The sequence below is a fragment of the Perognathus longimembris genome, chromosome 1 (assembly GCF_023159225.1).
Source record: "Perognathus longimembris pacificus isolate PPM17 chromosome 1, ASM2315922v1, whole genome shotgun sequence".
Classification (NCBI taxonomy): domain Eukaryota; kingdom Metazoa; phylum Chordata; class Mammalia; order Rodentia; family Heteromyidae; genus Perognathus; species Perognathus longimembris.
In genome coordinates, this window is record NC_063161.1 from 98,578,627 (window position 1) to 98,598,827 (window position 20,201).

Consider the following 20,201-nt stretch of genomic DNA (forward strand, 5'->3'; position numbering starts at 1 on the left):
TTAATGGATTACACCACTAAATTCTCAACAGAAACCCTGCGAGACTTAGGGAAGGTCTCTGACAAAGTAGAAAATGATGCTTGGAGATGTAGCTACACATTGCCATGTTCAAGGCCCTGCAACCGATGATAGCACAGTTAGGCTTGCTGACTTCTAAAGAAGGCTTTTAGCTAGCTTATGCTACTTGGACACTATGTACTTTAAGAATTGCCTTATAAAGCATTGCCTTATAAATCATTTTAAATCACCATTTTTAAATCATTTCAGAAGCAGCATTGGCAAATTGTTCTATTGCTGAACATTGCTTCTAATGTTAAAAAAAAAACCAACCTAACAATGTGGAATGTTGGAAGTGGAACAGAAAAATGCTTTCCATTGCACGTGTGCCTCTTATTATTAAAAATAGTTCAAATTACAAGATCCTACTGAAATACAGGCACTAGTACATTTAGCATGTGTTCAGATTTTTTTCATCTTTTCACCTATCCTATTTATTTGGGTAAAGTTCACTTAATTTAATGAAATAATCAAGTCTGAGATATTAAAAGTTATCTTTGCAAATAACCAGTGCTATGTGCGCTAACCTCAACAAGGAGCAAGCAGACAGTGTGGCTCAGTCTCTAAAGAATGTCCCCTGCGGGTTTTAAGTCTGTGGCTTCCTGCAAGCAGTATTGCCCAGTCCCGGGGGCAGGGCCAAGAAGAACCTGAACACCACACCTGCCTGCAGCCATCCTTCTATCACAGACTGCATACCTGCCCACAGCCATCCTTCTATCACAGTCCTGGCTCGTTCCTAAACCCATGTGTTGGAAATCCTCATCCAGGACTTGTTTGGAACAACAAGTGCCACTGTTTAACTTGTTGTAGTTAAGCATTTCACTGGAACCCACAGCTCAGGGAAGGTATAAAAGAAAGGTCAACCACTGAAATTTTTCTGAATTGGAAGGGTGAAGTTCAATTTCCTGTCTTACATGTTTGCGTTCGTTCATTGTCACTGACTTCTTATGTGCAGAGGAAAGACTAGATGTGAATAGGCAGTGCCTGATAATGCTTGCATCAGGCACTCTAGTCCTTAAAGGATCCTCTGGTCTTATTATTTGCATTTTTTTTTCTTACTGGAATTAAGCACCTTTTTAGACCATAAAAATTTTTTAACTAGGTGTTGATAGCTCATGCCTGTAATCCTAGATACTCAGGAGTCTGAGATCTGAGGATCATGGTTTGAAGCTATCTGAGACAATAAAGTCCTTGAGACTCTTATTTCCAGTCAACCATCCAAAAAGCTAGAAGTGGATCTCTGGCTTAAGTGGTAGAGCACCATCCTTGAGCACAAAAGCTTAGGACAGCACTCAGTCCCTGACTTCAAGCCCCAGTACTAATGCCGTGGAAATTTTTTTTTAATCTTTGTCTCCTTTTCTTTTTGTGTGATGCTGGGGATTAAAATCGGGGCCTCATGTGTCCTAGACAAGAGCTTTTCCACTGAGCTACACTCCAGCCTACTTAGTTTCTTTCAAACACAGAATAGAAGTACAACTTGATCAAATGTTAGTGTAAAATAAGACCTTTTGGAGGCTGGGAATATGGCCTAGAGGTAGAGGGCTTGCCTCCCATATGTGAAGCCCTGGGTTAAATTCCTGAGTACCACATATATAGAAAAGCCAGAAGTGGCACTGTGGCTCAACTGGTAAAGTGCTAGCCTTGAGCAAAAAGAAGCCAGGGAAAGTGCTCAGGCCCTGGGTTAAAGGTCCAGGACTGGCAAAAAAAAAAAAAAGACCTTTAGATTAAGACAGTAAAAGTATAGAATATGGAAAAAACTAATGATAGGATATTCAAGATTGAAAAGGAAAATAATGGCTCCGACTTGTATATAATGCATACTGCGTGGCAGATATGAGGCTATGTCTTTATGTATCATATGTGACTCACCTCTATAAAACAGGAACAATTACTGCCTTTACTTTACAGATGGACTATCTGAGCACTGGGAAGTTATTCATGCAGGTTACCCAGAGTCACAGCCAATTAAGGGCAAAGCTAGGATTCAGATGCAGAAGTCTGGCTCCAGAATCCTGTATCCTAACCATGATATCCTAATTGAATTGTAAGATAAAACAAGTGACATTTACTGATTAATTTCTATCTACAAAGTATTGAGCTTTAGTACTTTTTTGAGGATATTATGTATCAATTAAAATATAATTGTATATGAAAAGAAAGAACAACTTCAATAATTTTGAGCATAAAAAGCTAAACTAGGTAAGTTAGAAGAATTTGGTCTTTTTTTTTTTTTTTTTTTTTTTTTGGCCTGAGCACTGTCCCTGGCTTCTTTTTTTTTTTTTTTTTTTTTTGCTCAAGGCTAGCACTCTGCCACTTGAGCCACAGGGCCACTTTTGGCCATTTTCTGTATATGTGGTGCTGAGGAATCGAACCCAGGGCCTCATGTATACGAGGCAAGCACTCTTGCCACTAGGCCATATTCCCAGCCCGAATTTGGTCATTTTTAAATTTTTTTATTTTTTGGCCAGTCCTGGGCCTTGGACTCAGGGCCTGAGCACTGTCCCTGGCCTTTTCTTGCTCAAGGCTAGCACTCTGCCACTTGAGCCACAGTGCCCCCTCTGGCCGTTTTCCATATATGTGGTGCTGGGGAATCGAACTGAGAGCTTCATGTGTAGGAGGCAAGCACTCTTGCCACTAGGCCATACTCCCAGCCCTCGAATTTGGTCATTTTTAAAAGCAAAAATAATCCAGCCATTAAAATGTATGTACTCACTCTCATGTCTAAATGTGTATCTGAGGAGAAAACAGCTGTTCTCCTGCTTGGCATTGTGCTGCTTTTATTCACCTGATATGTTCTAGGCTAAAAATTAATAGAGGATCTCACACTATGGACTCAGAATCTTTGGGCTTTCATGTTTCAAATCATTTCCTTCCAGATTCTTGGAAAAGAATTATAGCTAGGATTATAGGTGTGAGCCATTTTAATTTGGTCACCTAGTGCGTTCCCGAAGGTGCCTGATAAGATCTATTCTGCAAGAACCCTTTACCAGGGTGAGGTTTCTTCTGTAGGAGTTCTTGGAGCTGCAACAGTTCTCATGAAGCTGTTTACTTTTTCCTGGGCCTATGGAAACAAAATATAATAATACCGTGTGGCTCCCCAGAGAGAGAGAGAGAGCTCCAGGGACAAGGTCCCTATCTCCACTCCTCACACAGAGCTAGCAAGGGAATGGGATGATGTCAGAAACACCTAAAGTTTCCTTACTCTTCTGTAGTAGTGCACAGAGACCATGAGAGGCAAGGGGGTATGCATCCTAGGCTTCTTTGCTGCAGAGTTCTAAGGAACAACTTGGTTCTTTTCAGGGGGAGCAACAAGGTGCTTATTAATTTGATAAAAGGCTAAAGCAGTGGGGATGTGCTAATCTTGTTCCCACACATATAGTCTAATTTATGACCTGTCAGTTACCAGAAGGGTTCTGTAGGCTGTAAAGACATGATATTTATATGGTGTGGTTAAGTGTGGTTCCTGTGCTTCTGGAGTTAGCACATTATTGGTATGGTTTGCTCTACCCACTTACCAGGCCGCATCACATAAAAATAGGTGGACATCTCAGAATATGAGCACATTCATTGCTGGATTCTGGTGAAATCAAACCAATTGGCAACGTTGAACTAGAGCATAAGACATTATATTGTCTTCCCCTGCATGCATTCATTCTTCAGGGAATTAATGAAGTTATTATGGATTAGGATGTCCTAAGTAATGGGCTGGACCCTGGAAACACAAAGGCAAAGAAAAGGAGAAATGGCACCTGCCCACAAGTCTGGAGTTTCTTCGGCATCCCATACTTTTCTTCCACATCCATCATCACAAAATAGGAAAGTACAGTAAGCAAAACAGCAAAATATTACCCACATCTCTCCCATACATACATGAATAGCTGTTAACATTTGGATGAACATCCTTCTATTTTTATTTTACAAAAATGAAATCAGGTCATACATCTTTCATTATAATTTGAATGTTAATTTCAAATAACATGAAGAATAACTCTTCCATGGCGAGTTAAATAGATTTACATTATAAGTCTCCTGTGTCTATGATGATTTGTTGAATGAATTCTGCTATTAGGCATAAAGATGAGCTCCAGATTTTCACAATAATGTGCAGAGCTTGATGGATAGAACAGTTTGCTCACCTTCTGTGCTAGTGCAAATGCTTCCTTGGAAATGTCTAACAGTGGATTTGGTTTGGTGAAAAGAAAAAAGATGTTTCTAACTTTGGCTTGCCATGTTAACTTCTAGAAAAGTTATAGTTATTTACGCTCTGACCAGTTGTCCTAAAACCGCTTACGCCCCCCCCTACCATCACCCCCAATTCTATCATTCTTTCTAATCCTTTATTCACCAACCAATCATGAACTATTTCCTTAATGTTTCTGTCCTCTTCCTCTTTAGCTTCTCTCCTGGGTTCTGCATGGCCTGTGAAGTCATTCTTTAGTTATGAAAATAGTCACACATTCCTCCTTTATTCTTTGCTTTCCATGCAAGTAAATATGGTGATTGATAGCTTCTTTTCCAGTGTTCTTTCCCCTCATTCCTTGAATAGGTGGATTCATGATGTGTACTAGTCAAGAAGGTTTCTTCCCTGTGGAAATGCTGGTTACCAGGCCTTAAGCTGTGCTTTTTTTTTCTTTGTTTTCACATGTAATCTAATCCATGGCCCTTTTCTCTTTAGAATGTATAAACCCTAGCTTCTTTTACCTAAGCCAGTAGAAGGAAAATCACAAAGTAAGATTCTAGATTGCATTCTTTACATGGACAAGAGCATGGGGAATATAGACTCCTTTCAGACTCTTGTTTCTTTCCTTTTGATGTTGGCTTCCTAGTGATAACATAGCACATTAGTTGGTATCACTGCTTTGGAACTCATAAAGCTTCTCGCCTTTCTCTACCATTCCCATCATTCAGAGGAGAAAACCCACTGTTTTTCTGTCATAGAAGCCCGAACTGAAAGTAGCCTAAATGGAATTAGATGAAGAAATGAAGACCCATAAATCAACCCCATCCCCTTCCTCTACCTCCTGGTAAATTAGTAAAATTGTAAATCTTTGTTTGATATTTTATTTGTTCATTCACTCATTCTAGTTTGGGGGGGGTGTTATTCTAGTCAAACACTGTGGTAGCCATTGGAAATATGAAAACAAGCAAGCTCTTTGTGGTCAAGGAGCAGGAGGACTAACCCCAAATTATGATCTGGAAAGAGAGTCAGCTCTTCCTTGCCTCCAGCCCTCTGTGCCTACAGAGAAGTCATTTTTGGGGCCATGCCCCTGGGGATAATACAGGGCATTATTAAAAACATTTTTGGAAACTCAGAACTACTCTCAGAAGCAGAGTACATTTATTTTTATTTTTAAAAATATTCTTGGCAGAATGAAATCTTTTTTTTCTCCGTTGAAGGAGAAGCTTCCCTTTAAAATAAAGGCTTTTAAATTTTGGGGAAAAAATGCTTGGAACTTTTTCAAAGTATAGAAAATACAGAGGACAAGTGACAAGAATCTGAGGCTCCCCAGTCCAGACTGTACAAGTGCAAGCATCTTGTTACTTTTGCTCTAGATATATTTAACTAAAAACAGTACTACAGATGAGTATGAATCCCTTAGTTCTGCTTGTATTCATGTTCTCCCTTCTGCTTCCTCACGTGTATATGGTGGTCTTTGTGTTCTGTGTTCTGTGTGTCGGTGTGTATGCATACATGCAGATCTTTAAGCCTTACATTATGCAGTCTGGAAAGAGCCAAAGCTTCTAAATTCAGGCAAGCTTGTTACATTCAGTGATGTTTCACTTAAAGCAGAAAAATAACTGTAAAGTTTAAGAGCTAGGTTCTAGCTACCTCTTCAAATAGCTCTGACAGCAATTGCAGGAAAAGTTTCACAAGTGATTTCAGAATTCATCTTCTTTTATCCCTCTAGGACCAGGGCTGGAACTCAAGACCTTCTTGCTCAGCTGGCACTATACTACTTGAACCATGACTCTAGCCTTGATGTTTTTGCTGTGTTTTTTTTTGAAGATAAGAAACTTTTGGATCTTTCTGCCCAAGCTGGCTTTGAACCAGGATCCTGTAGGTTTCAGCTTCCTGAGTAACTAGGATTACAGACATCCATCAGAAAGACAGCTTGTCAGAATAAGTTGCATAGCACTACTCAAATGGGAATATGAAGAACGACAGTTGTTAAGATGTGTCCATGCTGATAACATTTCCTGATCACTCCTTAACATTCTGGTCGTGTTGCTCATTTCCTGGAATGGACAGACATTTTTTCAAGAAATTTTTTCCTCCTTCAGATGAATGTACCCATGATTTGTGTTTGACTCGAGATAAACAACTGAGTTTGTAATGTATTTGTTTTAAAATATACAGTTTTAAAGACACAGAGGCTGGGAATATGGCCTAGTGGTAAAGTGCTCGCCTCGTAAAGACACAGAATAGCCAGGTACCATGAGGCTCACCACTGTAATCCTAGCTATTCTGGGAGGCTGAGATTTAAAGATCACAGTTCAAGGTCACCCCAGGCAGGGAAGTTGGTGAGACTCTTAACTCCAGTTAGCCAGTAAAAAAAACTGGAAGGAGAGCTGTGGCTCAAGGAGTGATAGAGAAAAAATAGTCTTAGGCAAAAAGTTCAGCCCTGAGTTCAAGCCCCAAGACTGACATGCACACACACACACACACACACACACACACACACACACACACACACACACACACACCAGAAAAAAAGATTTTTGTCTCATCTTCTGGAGACTTAAGGAAAGCATGTGTATTAACAAAGGAGGGTGCCAGTATTTGTTCTTCCTGTGGGTAATTTAGCCTTGGTCCAATGGCTTGTGTGGCCCTCTTCTATGAGGGGCAGTTTCTGTGCTGCATCAGAGCTCATAAGACACAGTGGGAAGAGTGGCTACAGGTAGAAATGCTTTCCTGTAAGTTGCTTCCTTACTTTGGTGCCATACAGGGTTTATCACTCAGCACCCATCTTGTGTGGTGGAACCAACTTTTCTGTTCTTGGGTCCCTGCTGTGTAACATGCACACCCAAGAGAAGCAAGCCTTCATTAGAAATCAATCTGCTGGAGTCTGTGGTTCACAAAGGCAAACTGGAGTTTTCTGGAAGTGCTAGGATGATGGTCCACTTTCATTTCTGCCTGTGGAAAATCTCAGGTTCCAAGACTCCCAGCAATGCTGGAGTCCCTAATGCTGCCAGTTAATGTAAATGTTTCAAGTCTGGGCTGCCCATTTGTTCTGCTTGGAAACATGACTGTTGCCTCCCTGCTGACATTCTGGCTACTTTGCTTCTTCTAATATCTTCCTCTTTTCTTCTAACATCTTACTCTTCCATTCCAAAACCACTATCTGTTCTCATATGCTTTACCTTTAGAAAAGGGATCCAATTTACTTACTGTAACTTGTTCTTTAACAATTTGCTTCAAACCAGCAAGTTTCTTTTTCTTCGTTGCCTATGAATTTTCTCTAGGCAAACAGCATTTGCCCTGCAGGATTCTGCTGGAGTTCGGTAATGAAACAGCTGAAAGTTAGATAATGTAACCACCAGGGCTGGATTGAGTGACTGGGTACAGATTTTAGGCAGGAACGATAGAACTCAGAGAGGAAGAAGCCTGTGGCACTGGGGACTAGGAAAATACCTGTAAAGAGTTGAAACTTCAGCCAGGCCTTGAGGAACAGGGAGTGAGGTACTCAAGAAATTGATAGGATAGGAAAAATAGGGACTAGAGTGCAGAACAGACAGGGCTGAATGAGAAGCGTAAGGAGGAAGCTGGTGTGAGATGAAGGCCAGGATTAAGCTAGGGTAATGAGAATGGTAGAAAAGTATGCTTTTGCAAACATTGTAAAAGGGAACCAGCTAGTTGGGTGCTAGTGGCTTGCGCCTGTAATCTTAACTACTCAGGAGGCTGAAATCTGAAGATTGTGGTTCGAAGCCAGCCTGGGCAGGAAAATCCATGAGACTCTGACCCCCAATTAACCACCAGAAAACTAGAAGTGGCTCTCTGGTTCAAAGTGATAGAGTGCTAGCCTTGAGCAGAAAAAAACTCAGAGACAGTGCCTGGGCCCTGAGTTGAAGACCCATAACTGATTTTTTTTTTAAAGGTGGGGGTATACACCAGCTGGACTTGGTAAAGTGTGAAATAATTATTCACTCATTTCTACATGTGGATAAGAACTTGCTATATACCTGATGCAAGGCTGCTGAGTATAAGAATGGAGTTGTGGATAAGACAGGCAGCCATTTGTTCTAGAAGGAGAACTATTTTAATGCTGAGACAGTTAAAAATAAGCCAATAAATAAACAAGAACATATCAGATATGATAAAGGTTATTTGAAGAATGTAAGGGGTGTGGATATTTTAGATTGAATACTCCAGAAAAGCATCCTGAGAAAATCCAGGCAAAGAACTCACAGGAATCAGCCTGCTGTGTAGAAGTCAAACAGGAGCTAATGTGTTGGGTGGAGTTAATTACAGGAGGAGAACACAGATCAAAACACAGATTGGCCAGGTGATTTGGCCAAGCTCAAATTGTGTGAAGGCCTTAGAGGCAATAGAGAAAGCTCAAATATTTTGAGGTATAAGAGAAGGCTTTTGGAACATAGGTGTGTGATGAGTTGTGTTTAAAAGATCATTCTGGCTCTTGTGGGTGACAGTGGGAGTATGGAGACCAGGTGGGAGGCAGTACAGTGCCAGGGAAAGCTGGTGTGGCACAACTGGAAGCCAAGTGGATGGAGAACAGATGCAGCCCTGGGAGACAGTTTGGAGCTAGGTCTGAACTAGGTCTGATAGAGTTAATATAGGATAGCCAATGAGAGAAAGGGAGAAATCAAAATACTTATGTGGCTGCAGTTAAAGTTGGATATAAATGCTGTTAACAGAAGTGGAAAGGACTGAAGGAAAAGTAGATATTTAAGATGAATCAAAGAGTTGAAATGGGGACATATGAGGTTTAAGATTCGTATTGATGTTCAAAAAAGAATTACCTTGGGCTGGAAATGTGGCTTAGTGGTAGAGTGCTTGCCTTGTATACATGAAACCCTGGATTCGATTACTCAGCATCACATATACAGAAAACGGCCAGGAGCGGCGCTGTGGCTCAAGTGGCAGAGTGCTAGCCTTGAGCAAAAAGAAGCCAGGAGCAGTGCTCAGGCCCTGAGGTCAAGCCCTATGACTGGCAAAAAAAGAAAAAGAAACAAAAGAAAAAAGAATTACCTAGTATGTGGCCTTATTAGCAATCTGAAACTCAAAGGGGCAAGTGAAGGCTGGATATTTAAATTTGTAAGTCTATATATCATAGAGATTTAAACTAAGAAATGAAATAAAAATATTTTTTAAAGATCCTGTTAAGTTTGTTAATTGCTAGAAAATTGCATGCATAGCATGATGATTATTTTATTTAAAAGCATGTTTATCTCTTATAGATCAATAAATATGATAAAAATGAGAAGGACTTTTATCAATATGTCAAGATCATGAGAATTATTTCTGGGTGGGTGGTAGAATTATTAATGATATTAACTTTGTGGAATATTTGTGTTTGTGTGTGTTTCCAAATTACCTGGGAAGAGTTTTCTTATAAATTGGGAAAAGTAACATTTATAAAAGTAATAACACCAAGATTTCCATTTTGGACAAATAAAAATAAAGATAGTACCAGTGAAGAATTATAAAAATTGATCCTTAAAATGAGTTTTAAGACGATGGCTTTATATTTTTTTGGGGGGGGGTAGAGTTTTTAAGAGGATGTACTAGAATGATCAGTTACCTACACTCACTACCCCTCTTCAGAGAGCAATTTAATTTTACCTTGTTGAAGGTGCTGTGGTCCCTTGAGAAAAAGTGGTAAGATGTCCCTGGGCTTTGTGACATTGCCATTTCTCTGGTTTATACAGCTTGGCAACATTCCAGGTAGAGGCTGACCTTCATCCTGGAATCAATACAGTAGACCAGAGCCATGATTGCCTTCTGCAGATCTTGTTTTTTATAAACTACTGTGACTTGGGATTATTTATATCACAGCCTAATATAGTCTACCTTGGATATGTGTATAAAATGCACAACATTCCTACTGGGATTCTTGAGACCTAGGCTTGGGGCCTGAGAAATAGGAATTAGGAAGTCATCACTGAGGTAGGGATGAAGAATGAAGCAGGACAGATTTTCTAAGTGAGGAAGTACAGTAGGGGAAAAAAAGGAATAGGTCCAGGCCAAGAGTCACTAGGACAAAAGAGAAGAGTTACAGAGAAAGAAGAGGAAGAAGTGGATCAAGATGTGACAGGCGGGTGTAGCTTTAGAAAAGGGAGCTAGCAGGGCAATTAAAAGGATCAGATGCCAAATTATGGGGGTGAAGAAAGAGCCACTGGGTTTGCCTTGAAATAGCACTTTTCGTGGAACTGTGGGGAAGGAAGATTTCACTGGTCTATGGAGGGAGTCAGTGCAGAGGAAATAGAGGAAACTGGCAGAGGCCACTCATTTCAAACATCTGCAAGAGGAAGAGAAGTGGGGCAACAGTAACCAGAGGCTCCTGCATGCCTGTGGATTCATATGGACCAAACATGCCATGTTGAATGGAGAGAAGATGCTCAACTCTTAGAGACAAGAGTGGGTTGTATCCCCATGAAATAACTCAATCCCTGATGAGGTGTGATGCATAATCAATTTGACTTTGGTCCTAAAATCAAATCTTCTCTGACTAAGATTCTGTTCAGATACACAGAAGGTTTTGAATTTTTTTTTACTGGCATTGTCATGCAGAATATTCTCTTAAGGAATATGGTCATCCTTTTTTTTTTCTTTGAGTTTCTATATGTTCTATGTAGACATGTTGCAATCCTTTTGTATTGTGTTGCTTAGCAAAGCACTTGCTACAGGGTGAAGTGTGTAGTTGGCCCCCAAGGAATTCTAAGCCCTGACATCTGTGAGAGTGACTTTAGTTGGGGAAATGGCCTTTTGAGAAGTAAACAAATTAAGATGATGTCATTATTGGATTGGGATGGGCCCTACATCCAGTCACAGAGAAGGTACATCTCACTACAAGGCAATGAATATAAAAAAACAACCAAAACCTACCAGAAGCCAAAGAAAGTTAGAAAAGGCAAGAATAATTTTCGCCTAGCCCCCTTCTGGGGAAGTAGGCCTGTTGATACTTCATTTGCTGAATCAGGCCTCGGAGACCTCTCTGTGAGAGAATGAATTTCTATTATGTTAGATACCCAGAGGGAAACTAATAGGACAGGCCATGGAAGCCAATATACCACCCTAAATTTGGGGGACTGAAAACAGCTGTTGGCTCTCTGTCATAATTCTGTGTGTTGGGCTCAGCTGCGCGGTTCTCCTAGCAATCTTAGTGAAAGCATTTATGTGCCCAAAGTTACCTATGATGACTCAGATGAGGAAGGGAGATGGCCTCCTTCACAAACCCAAGAGCTTGATGGTGACTGTCAGCAGGGCCTGGCATTTTCACATGATTTCTCAGCTTCAGTAGCCAAGCCCAGTGAGACTATTCCTTGCTTGGTTGAAGGAATATTCTAACAGGATGATGATGGGAGCCATGAGGTTTCTTGTAGCCTAAATCTGGAACTTTCGGTCACTTCTACTACATTCTTTTGTCAACACGAGTCATCAAGCAACCCAGCTTTAAGTGGTAGGAAAGGTAGAAGGCATAGACTATCAGCACCCCACAGACAAAGTCAGCCTGGGCTTGTCAGATTGCAGAATATTTAAGCCTATTTTACTGGCAGAGAAATGGAGAACTGGTTCCATTAGCTCCGTTAAAGAGAGCAAATGAGTCATGCTTTGTGAGAGATATTTTGACCTGGGAAAGGCAAGTGTGTGTCTAGGAGACGTAAAGACAGTCATGTCTGGAGGCAGGTGAATAAGTTTAATGACTTGGTTTTCTCTTAACTCCCATAATTACATTTATGGAGCCCAGATTGCAAAGCTGTCTGAGTGAGAAATGAAGTGGTAGTTTGAGGGCATCGGAGAACTGAGGTGCCTGAGCATTGGGATGTGTCTCACCAGAGAAGGGTTCGATGCTAGACTAGATGACTTAGAGTTGGCAAGCTCTTTATCCACCAGTGAACAAATAAGTTTTGAAAGGTAATGTCTGCCACCTACCTGGTGAGTTACAGCATGGAAGGCATTAAAAATGAGTTGTAGATGGAAATGTAACAAAAAGACAAACATAGAGGAAGGTGTTATGGACAGTTTTAGAAGAACCACTCCCACATCCATTAAGATGATATCCAGCTGATACAGGTAACAGTCACACAGAGCCTTGAACACATGTGTGGTTGACTTTGTGTGTGTCCATTCTGGGGTTTGGACTGAGGGCCTGAGCATTGTGCCTGAGCTTTTGTGCTCAAGGCTAGTGCTCTACCACTTGAGCGACAGCTCCTGAAACTACAATGACTAGACGTTGGAGTAAGAAGCTGAGGGAAGGCAATTAAGGCATGCCAGCTAGCATTTCTTGTTTTTAAGAAACTTTCCCAGAAGCTCCCATAATGACATTTATATATCTCTTATTCAGAACTGTGTGACTTTTATGTACAAGTGAGGTTTGCAAATACAATTTTGTTATTAATTTTTTTGTGTCCATACTGGGGCCTGAATGCTCCTTTAGATTTTTTTCCCCTCAAGGCTTGTCCTTTACCACTTGAACAACAGTTCTAATTCTGGCTTTTTTGCTACTTAACTGACGATAAAAGTCTCACAGACTCCTGCCTGGACTGGCTTTAAACTGTGAGTCTTAGAGCTGAGCCTCTTCAGTAGCTAGGATATAGTAATGAGCCATACTGGGGCTTGAACTCAGGGCCTCGGTGCTATCTCTGAGTTTTTATTTTCCCCCACTCAAGGCTAAGCTCAATCACTTTGAGCCACAACTCTACTTCCAGTTTTCCAGTGGTTAATTGGAAATAAGAGTCTCACAGACCTTTCTGCCTAGGCTGGCTTTGAACCGTGATCCTCACATCTCAGCATCCTGAGTAGCTAGGATTACGGGCATGAGCCGGGCACAAATTCTTTTTTTTTTTTGCCAGTCTTGGGGCTTGGACTCAGGGCCTGAGCACTGTCCCTGGCTTCTTTTTTTGCTTAAGGCTAGCACTCTGCCACTTGAGCCACAGCGCCACCTCTGGCCATTTTCTATATATGTGGTGCTGGGGAATCGAACCTAGGGCTTCATATATACGAGGCAAGCACTCTTGCCACTAGGCCATATTCCCAGTCCCCACAAATTCTTTTTTTTTGGGGGGGGGCAATCCTGGGCCTTGGACTCTGGGCCTGAGCACTGTCCCTGGCTTCTTCCTGCTCAAATCTAACACTCTGCCACCTGAGCCACAGCACCCCTTCTGGCCGTTTTCCATACATGTGGTGCTGGGGAATCGAACCGAGAGCTTCATGTGTAGGAGGCAAGCACTCTTGCCACTAGGCCATATTCCCAGCCCCACAAATTCTTAATAATGGTAAAGATGTTAATAACAAACAGTGCTCCTTGAATTATCATAGTTACCTTTAACTATTTACTTTAAAGCTGTTCTTTTGAAAAGATTCCAAACTCACAGAAAAGATGCAAGAGCGATGCAAAGAACTCCTGTGTATTCCCTAACCAGGTCCATCAATGCTGGACATTTTGTTACATTTGCATCATTATCATTCAAACCCACTAAGGTGTGCCTGCTGTGGTTATTATCCCTGTTTTGGAAGTCATCATGGAATAGCAAAAGACACCATCCTGGTGATCAGACTTGGATTCTAGCTTCTTCTCTGCTACCAATCTGAATTTCAGATACAAAGAAGGAAAAGATTGTCCCTGGACAGTCCCATATTTGCCGATTTACCTGGGTTTGCTCTCCTCATTTTCAGGGAGCTCCAATTTGAGGTACTACTGGGTCCTCAGCTCCCAAGCTATATCTTTCCTTTTCCTTCTAGTTACAGTTCAAGGGCTCCTGGTGGGATGGGGTGTGTCTTATGGGCGCTAGAGGATCACTGCCAAATGAGCATGCCTTAACACTCACACTCTTCCTCACCATGCCCTCTAGAAGCAGGAGTCAGTGAAAGGGACTCATTGCCACAGGAGTCCTTTCTCTCCACAACTCCATCAGCCCAGTCCTGAGATAAAATCAGTCCCATGCTGAGACACAATCTTTGGTACCTCTAACACCAAACTTTTTAATAACTTAGTCTTTACTACTAGCTTTCCTGCCAGGTACTGGTGGCTCTTGTGTATACCCTGATTACTCAGGGGGCTGAACTCTGAAGATCATGATTCACAGCTGGCCTGGGCAGGAAAGTCTATGAGACTCTTTATCTCCAGTCAATCAGAAAACCAGAAGTGGAGCTATGTCTGAAAGTGGTAGAGTGCTAGCCTTGAGCACAAAAGCTAGGCCCTGAACATCTAAGCTCTGAGTTCAAGCTTCACCATCGACAAAAATAAAAGGAAAGAAGAGCTTTCCCAAGTTTTCAACACAGTAAACACCTTTTACCACCTATTACTTTTTTTCTCTCTCACTTGATTTTTTTTTTCACTCCCATCTAGTGCTCTACCACTTGAGCCATGCTTCTAGTTCCAGCTTTTGCTGGTTATATAGAGCTCAGAGTCACAGGATTTGTCTGCCCAGGTCTGACCTCATACCTCCAGCCTCAGATCTTAGCCTCCAGAGCAGCTACAATTCTAGGCATGAGTCACCAGCAACCCTGTGGGCAGTGCCTCATGAGGGCAGCCTACTGTCTCACCATGTCCTCAGGGTAGTTGCCTCTCTTCAGGGCAGCTCCTCCAAGGGCCAACTTCTAGAAAAACAAAACAAAACAAAACAGGACATCTGGGGTTGCTGACCACTGACCTTGTGTTGTCCCCACACCAGGTGAGTTAATTGCTCTGGCTCATCCACCTTCTGACCTTGCTTTGCTGGTTCCTGATGTCCAGTCGCAGGCCCAGAAGCCTCACACTTCCTCTCTGAGCTGTCGGTAGGGTTTTGTGCTCTCAGGCAGCCCCTGAGTTTTTTGTTGTTGTTTTACCTTTCCAGCTCTTTCCTTATTTGGTAGGTGGCCTTTAAGACATCAGCATACATGCGTCATGATGAAATCAGCATCTTGACAAACGCTGAAGAAAGAGAAAAGTCTCTCAATAGCACCTCAGTGAGGTGGGTCCTTACTGTGGCTCTCTACCCTAGGTTGTATTCATCTGCTGTATTGGCAAGAATATGGGGGGAAAGTAATCGCCAGAAGCATCTACTCGTTTTGGGGTACCAGGTACCTTTCTACCTCTTATCTTCATACAACTCCAGGTTGTGGGAAAAGTAGGGAAGCACACCAAGTTTCTGGGTAGCCCCAAGCTGGAGAGGCTGGAACATCACCCTGGCTATGCCAAGTGAACCCGGTTCCCAGGTAAGCATGCAGGCAACTCAGATCAGGAAGCCAAATGGCATGCAAAAGAGTTCCCTTTGACCTCCTGTGTATCTGAGGAAGGCAGGAGGGGTACAGAAATGGAAGGCCCTGGAAGGATTCAAAGGACAGGGGCGTGTGTGTGTGTGTGTGTGTGTGTGTGTGTGTGTGTGTGTGTGTGTGTGTGTGTATGTGTGTGTGTAGAGAGAGGGAGAGGGGGAGAGAGAGAGAGAGAAAGAGAGAACTTTCAAATTTACCTATAAATTCATTCCAGTGTTTATGTGATCTTTGTGTTAGAACCAGATATTGTGGGCAAGGAGTTCACAAGCCATATACAAATTGCAAGTAAAATCTTCAAGAAGCTAAGGAAAGCTAAAGGGAAAAAAATGAGATTTACATGATTTTTTTTCCTTTTGAAAATGAATATTGGAATTAAAATTCCTTAGTTAACACTGAAAATCACATGTAAATTACAGATATTGATTTTATTTGGGGAGAGGAGGGAGAGCAGTCCTGGGGCTTGAACTCTGGGTGTAGGCCCTGTCCCCGAGCTTTTTTGCTCAAAGCTAGCACTCTACCATTTTGAACCACATTACTAAGTATGGTTTTCTGGTGATTAATTGGAGATAAAAATCTCACATTCTTTTCTGCCTGGGTTGGCTCTTTGGACCTTACTCCTCAAATCTCAGCCTCCTGAGAAGCTAAGATTATAGGCGTGAGCCACAGGTGCCCAGCCATATATAAAATATTGAATATTTATTTATGTATGTATGTGTGTATGTATGTATGTGTCTATTTATAAAGTTTAGGGCATGGTCTCACTTGGTACCTCAGGCTGGCCTCAACCACTCAATCCTCCTGCTTAGCCCACTTGTTTAATGGGATTATAGGTATGTGCCCTCACTCCTGGCCTAAAAGTTTTTAAATGATCTGAATAGTTTCCTTTTGACACTTAGTACAATATATATTGTCACACAGCAGAAATAGAATGTCATTCTTTATATGTTGCTATTCACATCTGATTTATAGAAAGTAGTCATGTTGCTGTAGTCATGTTGCTATTAATTTGAGTTTGCCAGTTGTTTTTGACTTTGCTTTAAAATTAGCTGGAGAAGTAGGGAATGAATTGCTATTTTCTATCTTCATTGCGTCCACATTTTATAAGATAATCAAATATGACAAGGTAATGATCTGGTAGAATTTACTTGAATTTGTTCATCTTTTAACTGAAAAAAATGACAACAAATCTTTTGTGGTGCCTATTTCTAATCTTTAAAAATTTGAAACTAGTTTGATGGCAGAGAAAGCTCTGTTTCAAAGATGTGGCAGCCATTAAGCATAAAAGTATGTGTTTGTGATCCCAGCTACTTGCCCAGATACTCAGGAGGATGAGATCCAAAGTGTCATAGCTAGGAGGTCAGCCTGGGGTAGAAGGGAAGGTAGTAAGACCCCATCTCAACCAACAAGCTGGGCCTAGTGGTACACATCTGTGATCCTAGCTATACTGGAGGCACAAGTAGGAAGATCACAGTTGTAGCCTGGCCTGAGCAAAAATACAAGACCCTATCCAAATATAATGAAAGCAAAAAGGATGGTAGGTATGGCTTAAGTGGTACAGCAACTGAGTAGCAGCAAGGGTAAGGCTCTGAGTTCAAACCCCAGTTCTGGGGGAAGGAGGGAAACATACTAGTCTCTGGGGAAATAAATATTTCCAGTGCAAATTCTATTGATAGTATGGCTGTTTATAAATCCACCAACTCTAATTCTATTTCATTGCTTCTAGTGTGTTTTGTATTGCAAGGTTCTTTTCTCATCATTTACAAGTTAAACATAAGTTGCAAAATCTTTGTATTGAAACTTAAGTACTTCCAAGACAAAGAACGTGTCTCAAGCCTTGAGTACAGTCTAGGGGTTTGGATAATGTGGAGGGGAGCCCCACTGGAGATGACTCTTCCTGTGAACACTGGATTTGGATTTAGGGCAGAAGAGTTCTTCAAAGGCTGGGTAGCCAAGAGGGAAGCTGTGTGGATACAGTAGCGTTTCACAAATCAAACCCATAGACTTTGTTGACAGATGGATACAAAATGGGCATGGAGAAGACAAAAGTAGATTAATATCACCCTTCAACGTCCAACCCCGAACTTTGTCATAATGGCCTGAGTCATTACCAATTTTATTGGACCAATTTTATCTTTCCTCCTTTTGAAGAAATACCATTCAATTGTGTCATGTGCTGTTTTTTTTTCTTTTCTTCTATCTATTTGATTCAACTATCAGGACAAGAAGAAACTTGTGGTGTAAGAAACTTGTGGTTGCCTTTATTTAGATTCTCAACCTTCCTATTCACATCTACTCACTTCCAGAACATTCTGGCCTTGCCATCCATATGTGATCTGCAAAAGTTCACCTGTACCTTTTGTCTTTTCTTGCAAATACCTTTAAAACCAGCCTTCCACTGACTCAGCCTTGAATTAGTTCATGGCTGCTTTTCAAATTTAGTGACAAAGGGGTTACCGTTCAATGTGTCATTTTATGAGTACCAGGCATATTGATCAATGTGACCCCTTGAACCATTCTACTCCATCTTTGGGAGAAGAGCATTTGTGTCTAGGAGAGCCATTCATTCTAGGCAAGAGGAAAGACAAAAGTGAATGATGCAGATGGAATGTGGATTGGCTTTACCAAGGTCACTTTCTCCCTCTTGGGATCCACCATTCCTCCTGCCCATTCCTCTCTTGGCACCTGTTACCTTTGTACCTGATGTTGCCACAGCAAACACTTTCCTTACCTTGGAGGCCACAAGCCTACAGTTGGAGGTATTAGGCTGCTGGGGGAGTTTCTCAAGTTTTGGGGAATATCAAGGATTGGCAAATTTTTAGGTTCCAAGCTTCATGATATGACTCTGGGGAACAAAACTGCCTGCACCCCAGCATCCACCTTACCCCCAAGGAGTCCTCCCAGCCCAGCAATAAACTCTGTGAAGTAGTTTTAAAGCCAAGCCGCCACCCAAAGCTGAGCCTGCCTCTGGCCACAGGCTATTACTTCACAGAGGCTTATGAAGAGAGAGAAGGCAGTGATGGTTTATATGTTGTCAGCACCACTCCTGACAGCCTCAATAAATTTCCTTTCAAACATTTAATATATGGTATAGAGCCTTTCTTCTCTATTCCTACTTAACTTAGAGTGCATCCCAACTGCCAAACCAGATTTGGAACTTTCAGAGGTTGTATTATTGCTTTTAATGTTGGCTTCTGAACAATTCATAGCAGTCTGAAAGCTCTATAAAGCTGCACTTGGCCCCCAGGCCCTCCCTTACTTAAGAACACATGTTGGTAAGGAGGAAGCCTGTCCTGGAGCCATACTAACTCCTTGTCTGTATTCCATCTACCAAGGGTCTTTTAAAATCCTCATTCTGTCCTGGCCCAGGCACTCACCATATCTGTAGGAGTATGTGGGGCTCAAGATGCAAGGCCAAAAGAGGACTAGGCTCTCTATTAAGCTGACAGGAAATGGCCTAGGCCCATGAACTTTTTTTCTTTGGCAGAAGAGGATAGATGCATTGCTTTATAGAAATTCCTTCCTGCATTCTTTAGGGAACATTTTTCCATCTGAACTAAATGACCAAGAGATGGGTAGTTTGGGCTCAATAGCTTTGACATTGTCCCTTAGAGGAATGAAACAATTAAAGAAACTGATTTCCTCTGAGAGAAGACTTATTTATAGAAAACATTCCCAGTAGAGACCCTCTAATACCACATAATATTTGATTTTTTTCCTTGCTTGGATTCCCACCCACTTTAATTTTCTTTAATGCCTCCCCATGTTTTAGGAACCAGGCTTACTTAACCTTGTACCAGCACTTCCAAATTTGCACAAGTACCATCAATTGGGGAAAACACAACATTTAAGAGGTCTAAAGTGGGGGAGGGAAGGCAGCTTAAGAAACTGAGGACAGTCAAAAGGCATAGTTAATAGTATGTCTCTGTTCCCAGGAAGGAGTTTACAGGGGGCTGGGCCAGGTCAAAAGGACCTGATGTGAGAGATCAAATTAGAGCAAGACTGGCAAGGGGTCACCAGCTAGCCAGGGAAAGGTCATCTGTATCTATCAAGATCATCTTCTGTAGAATTGGGAGCGTGGAATCCTGGGGACTTGGACCAGGAGTGACAGAGAGTGTGAAGGTGATCAGGGAAAGGCTGAGACCCAAGGCTTGAGGCAGACTGCCATGAAGAGAAGTGAGAGCTTCACAGAAAGCAGGTAGGAGTCTGAGGTAGGAAGAGATTGTCCAGATGCTGTATGAAACTCTGGATAAAGAAAGATCTCATGTAAAGACAGATGAAATTTCTGTCCCAGGCACCTGTTCTACCTTCCTCATTCCACATTCTGGAAAAATATGTGTGCATTAATAGATTTCAGACATCCAAGGGCTTCTCTTAGTGCTTGAGATTTATTCTTCGTTGAAATATGAAGAGACAAAGATGTCTACAGAAAGAATATCTTAGCTGAGCTAAATCAAGCCTCCATCATTCTCTTTGAATCTGCTCACTCAGTGCTAATATAGGTACCTGGGCTGTGTTTGGAACACATTCCATGACTGCTTATCCATGAAAGGATTAATGATACTGGAGCTGGGTTCAAAGTCTTAGCACCAAGTTGAAACCTGTTGGTCTCAGGAGTCAGGGTGAAGTTAATATTCTTCCTTGGGAAAGCTCTCTCATGTGAGCTTTCCATCGCTAAAGGTCTGGAGAAGGAAAATCTCAGAAGTCTCACTCC

At 41.7% G+C, this 20,201-nt stretch overlaps 1 protein-coding gene and 1 long non-coding RNA gene across 3 annotated transcripts in view; one reads left to right on the forward strand and one right to left on the reverse strand.

The window, feature by feature from the left end:
• Positions 1-20,201, forward strand: part of Dock8 (dedicator of cytokinesis 8) — a 181,205-nt gene that overhangs the window by 2,892 nt on the left and 158,112 nt on the right. The window lies entirely within an intron of this gene.
• LOC125341069 lies at positions 318-1,142 on the reverse strand. Its single transcript, XR_007208871.1, has 2 exons — positions 762-1,142; positions 318-721 (listed from the first exon to the last, which is right to left on the reverse strand). It is a non-coding gene; the product is annotated as an uncharacterized LOC125341069 (long non-coding RNA).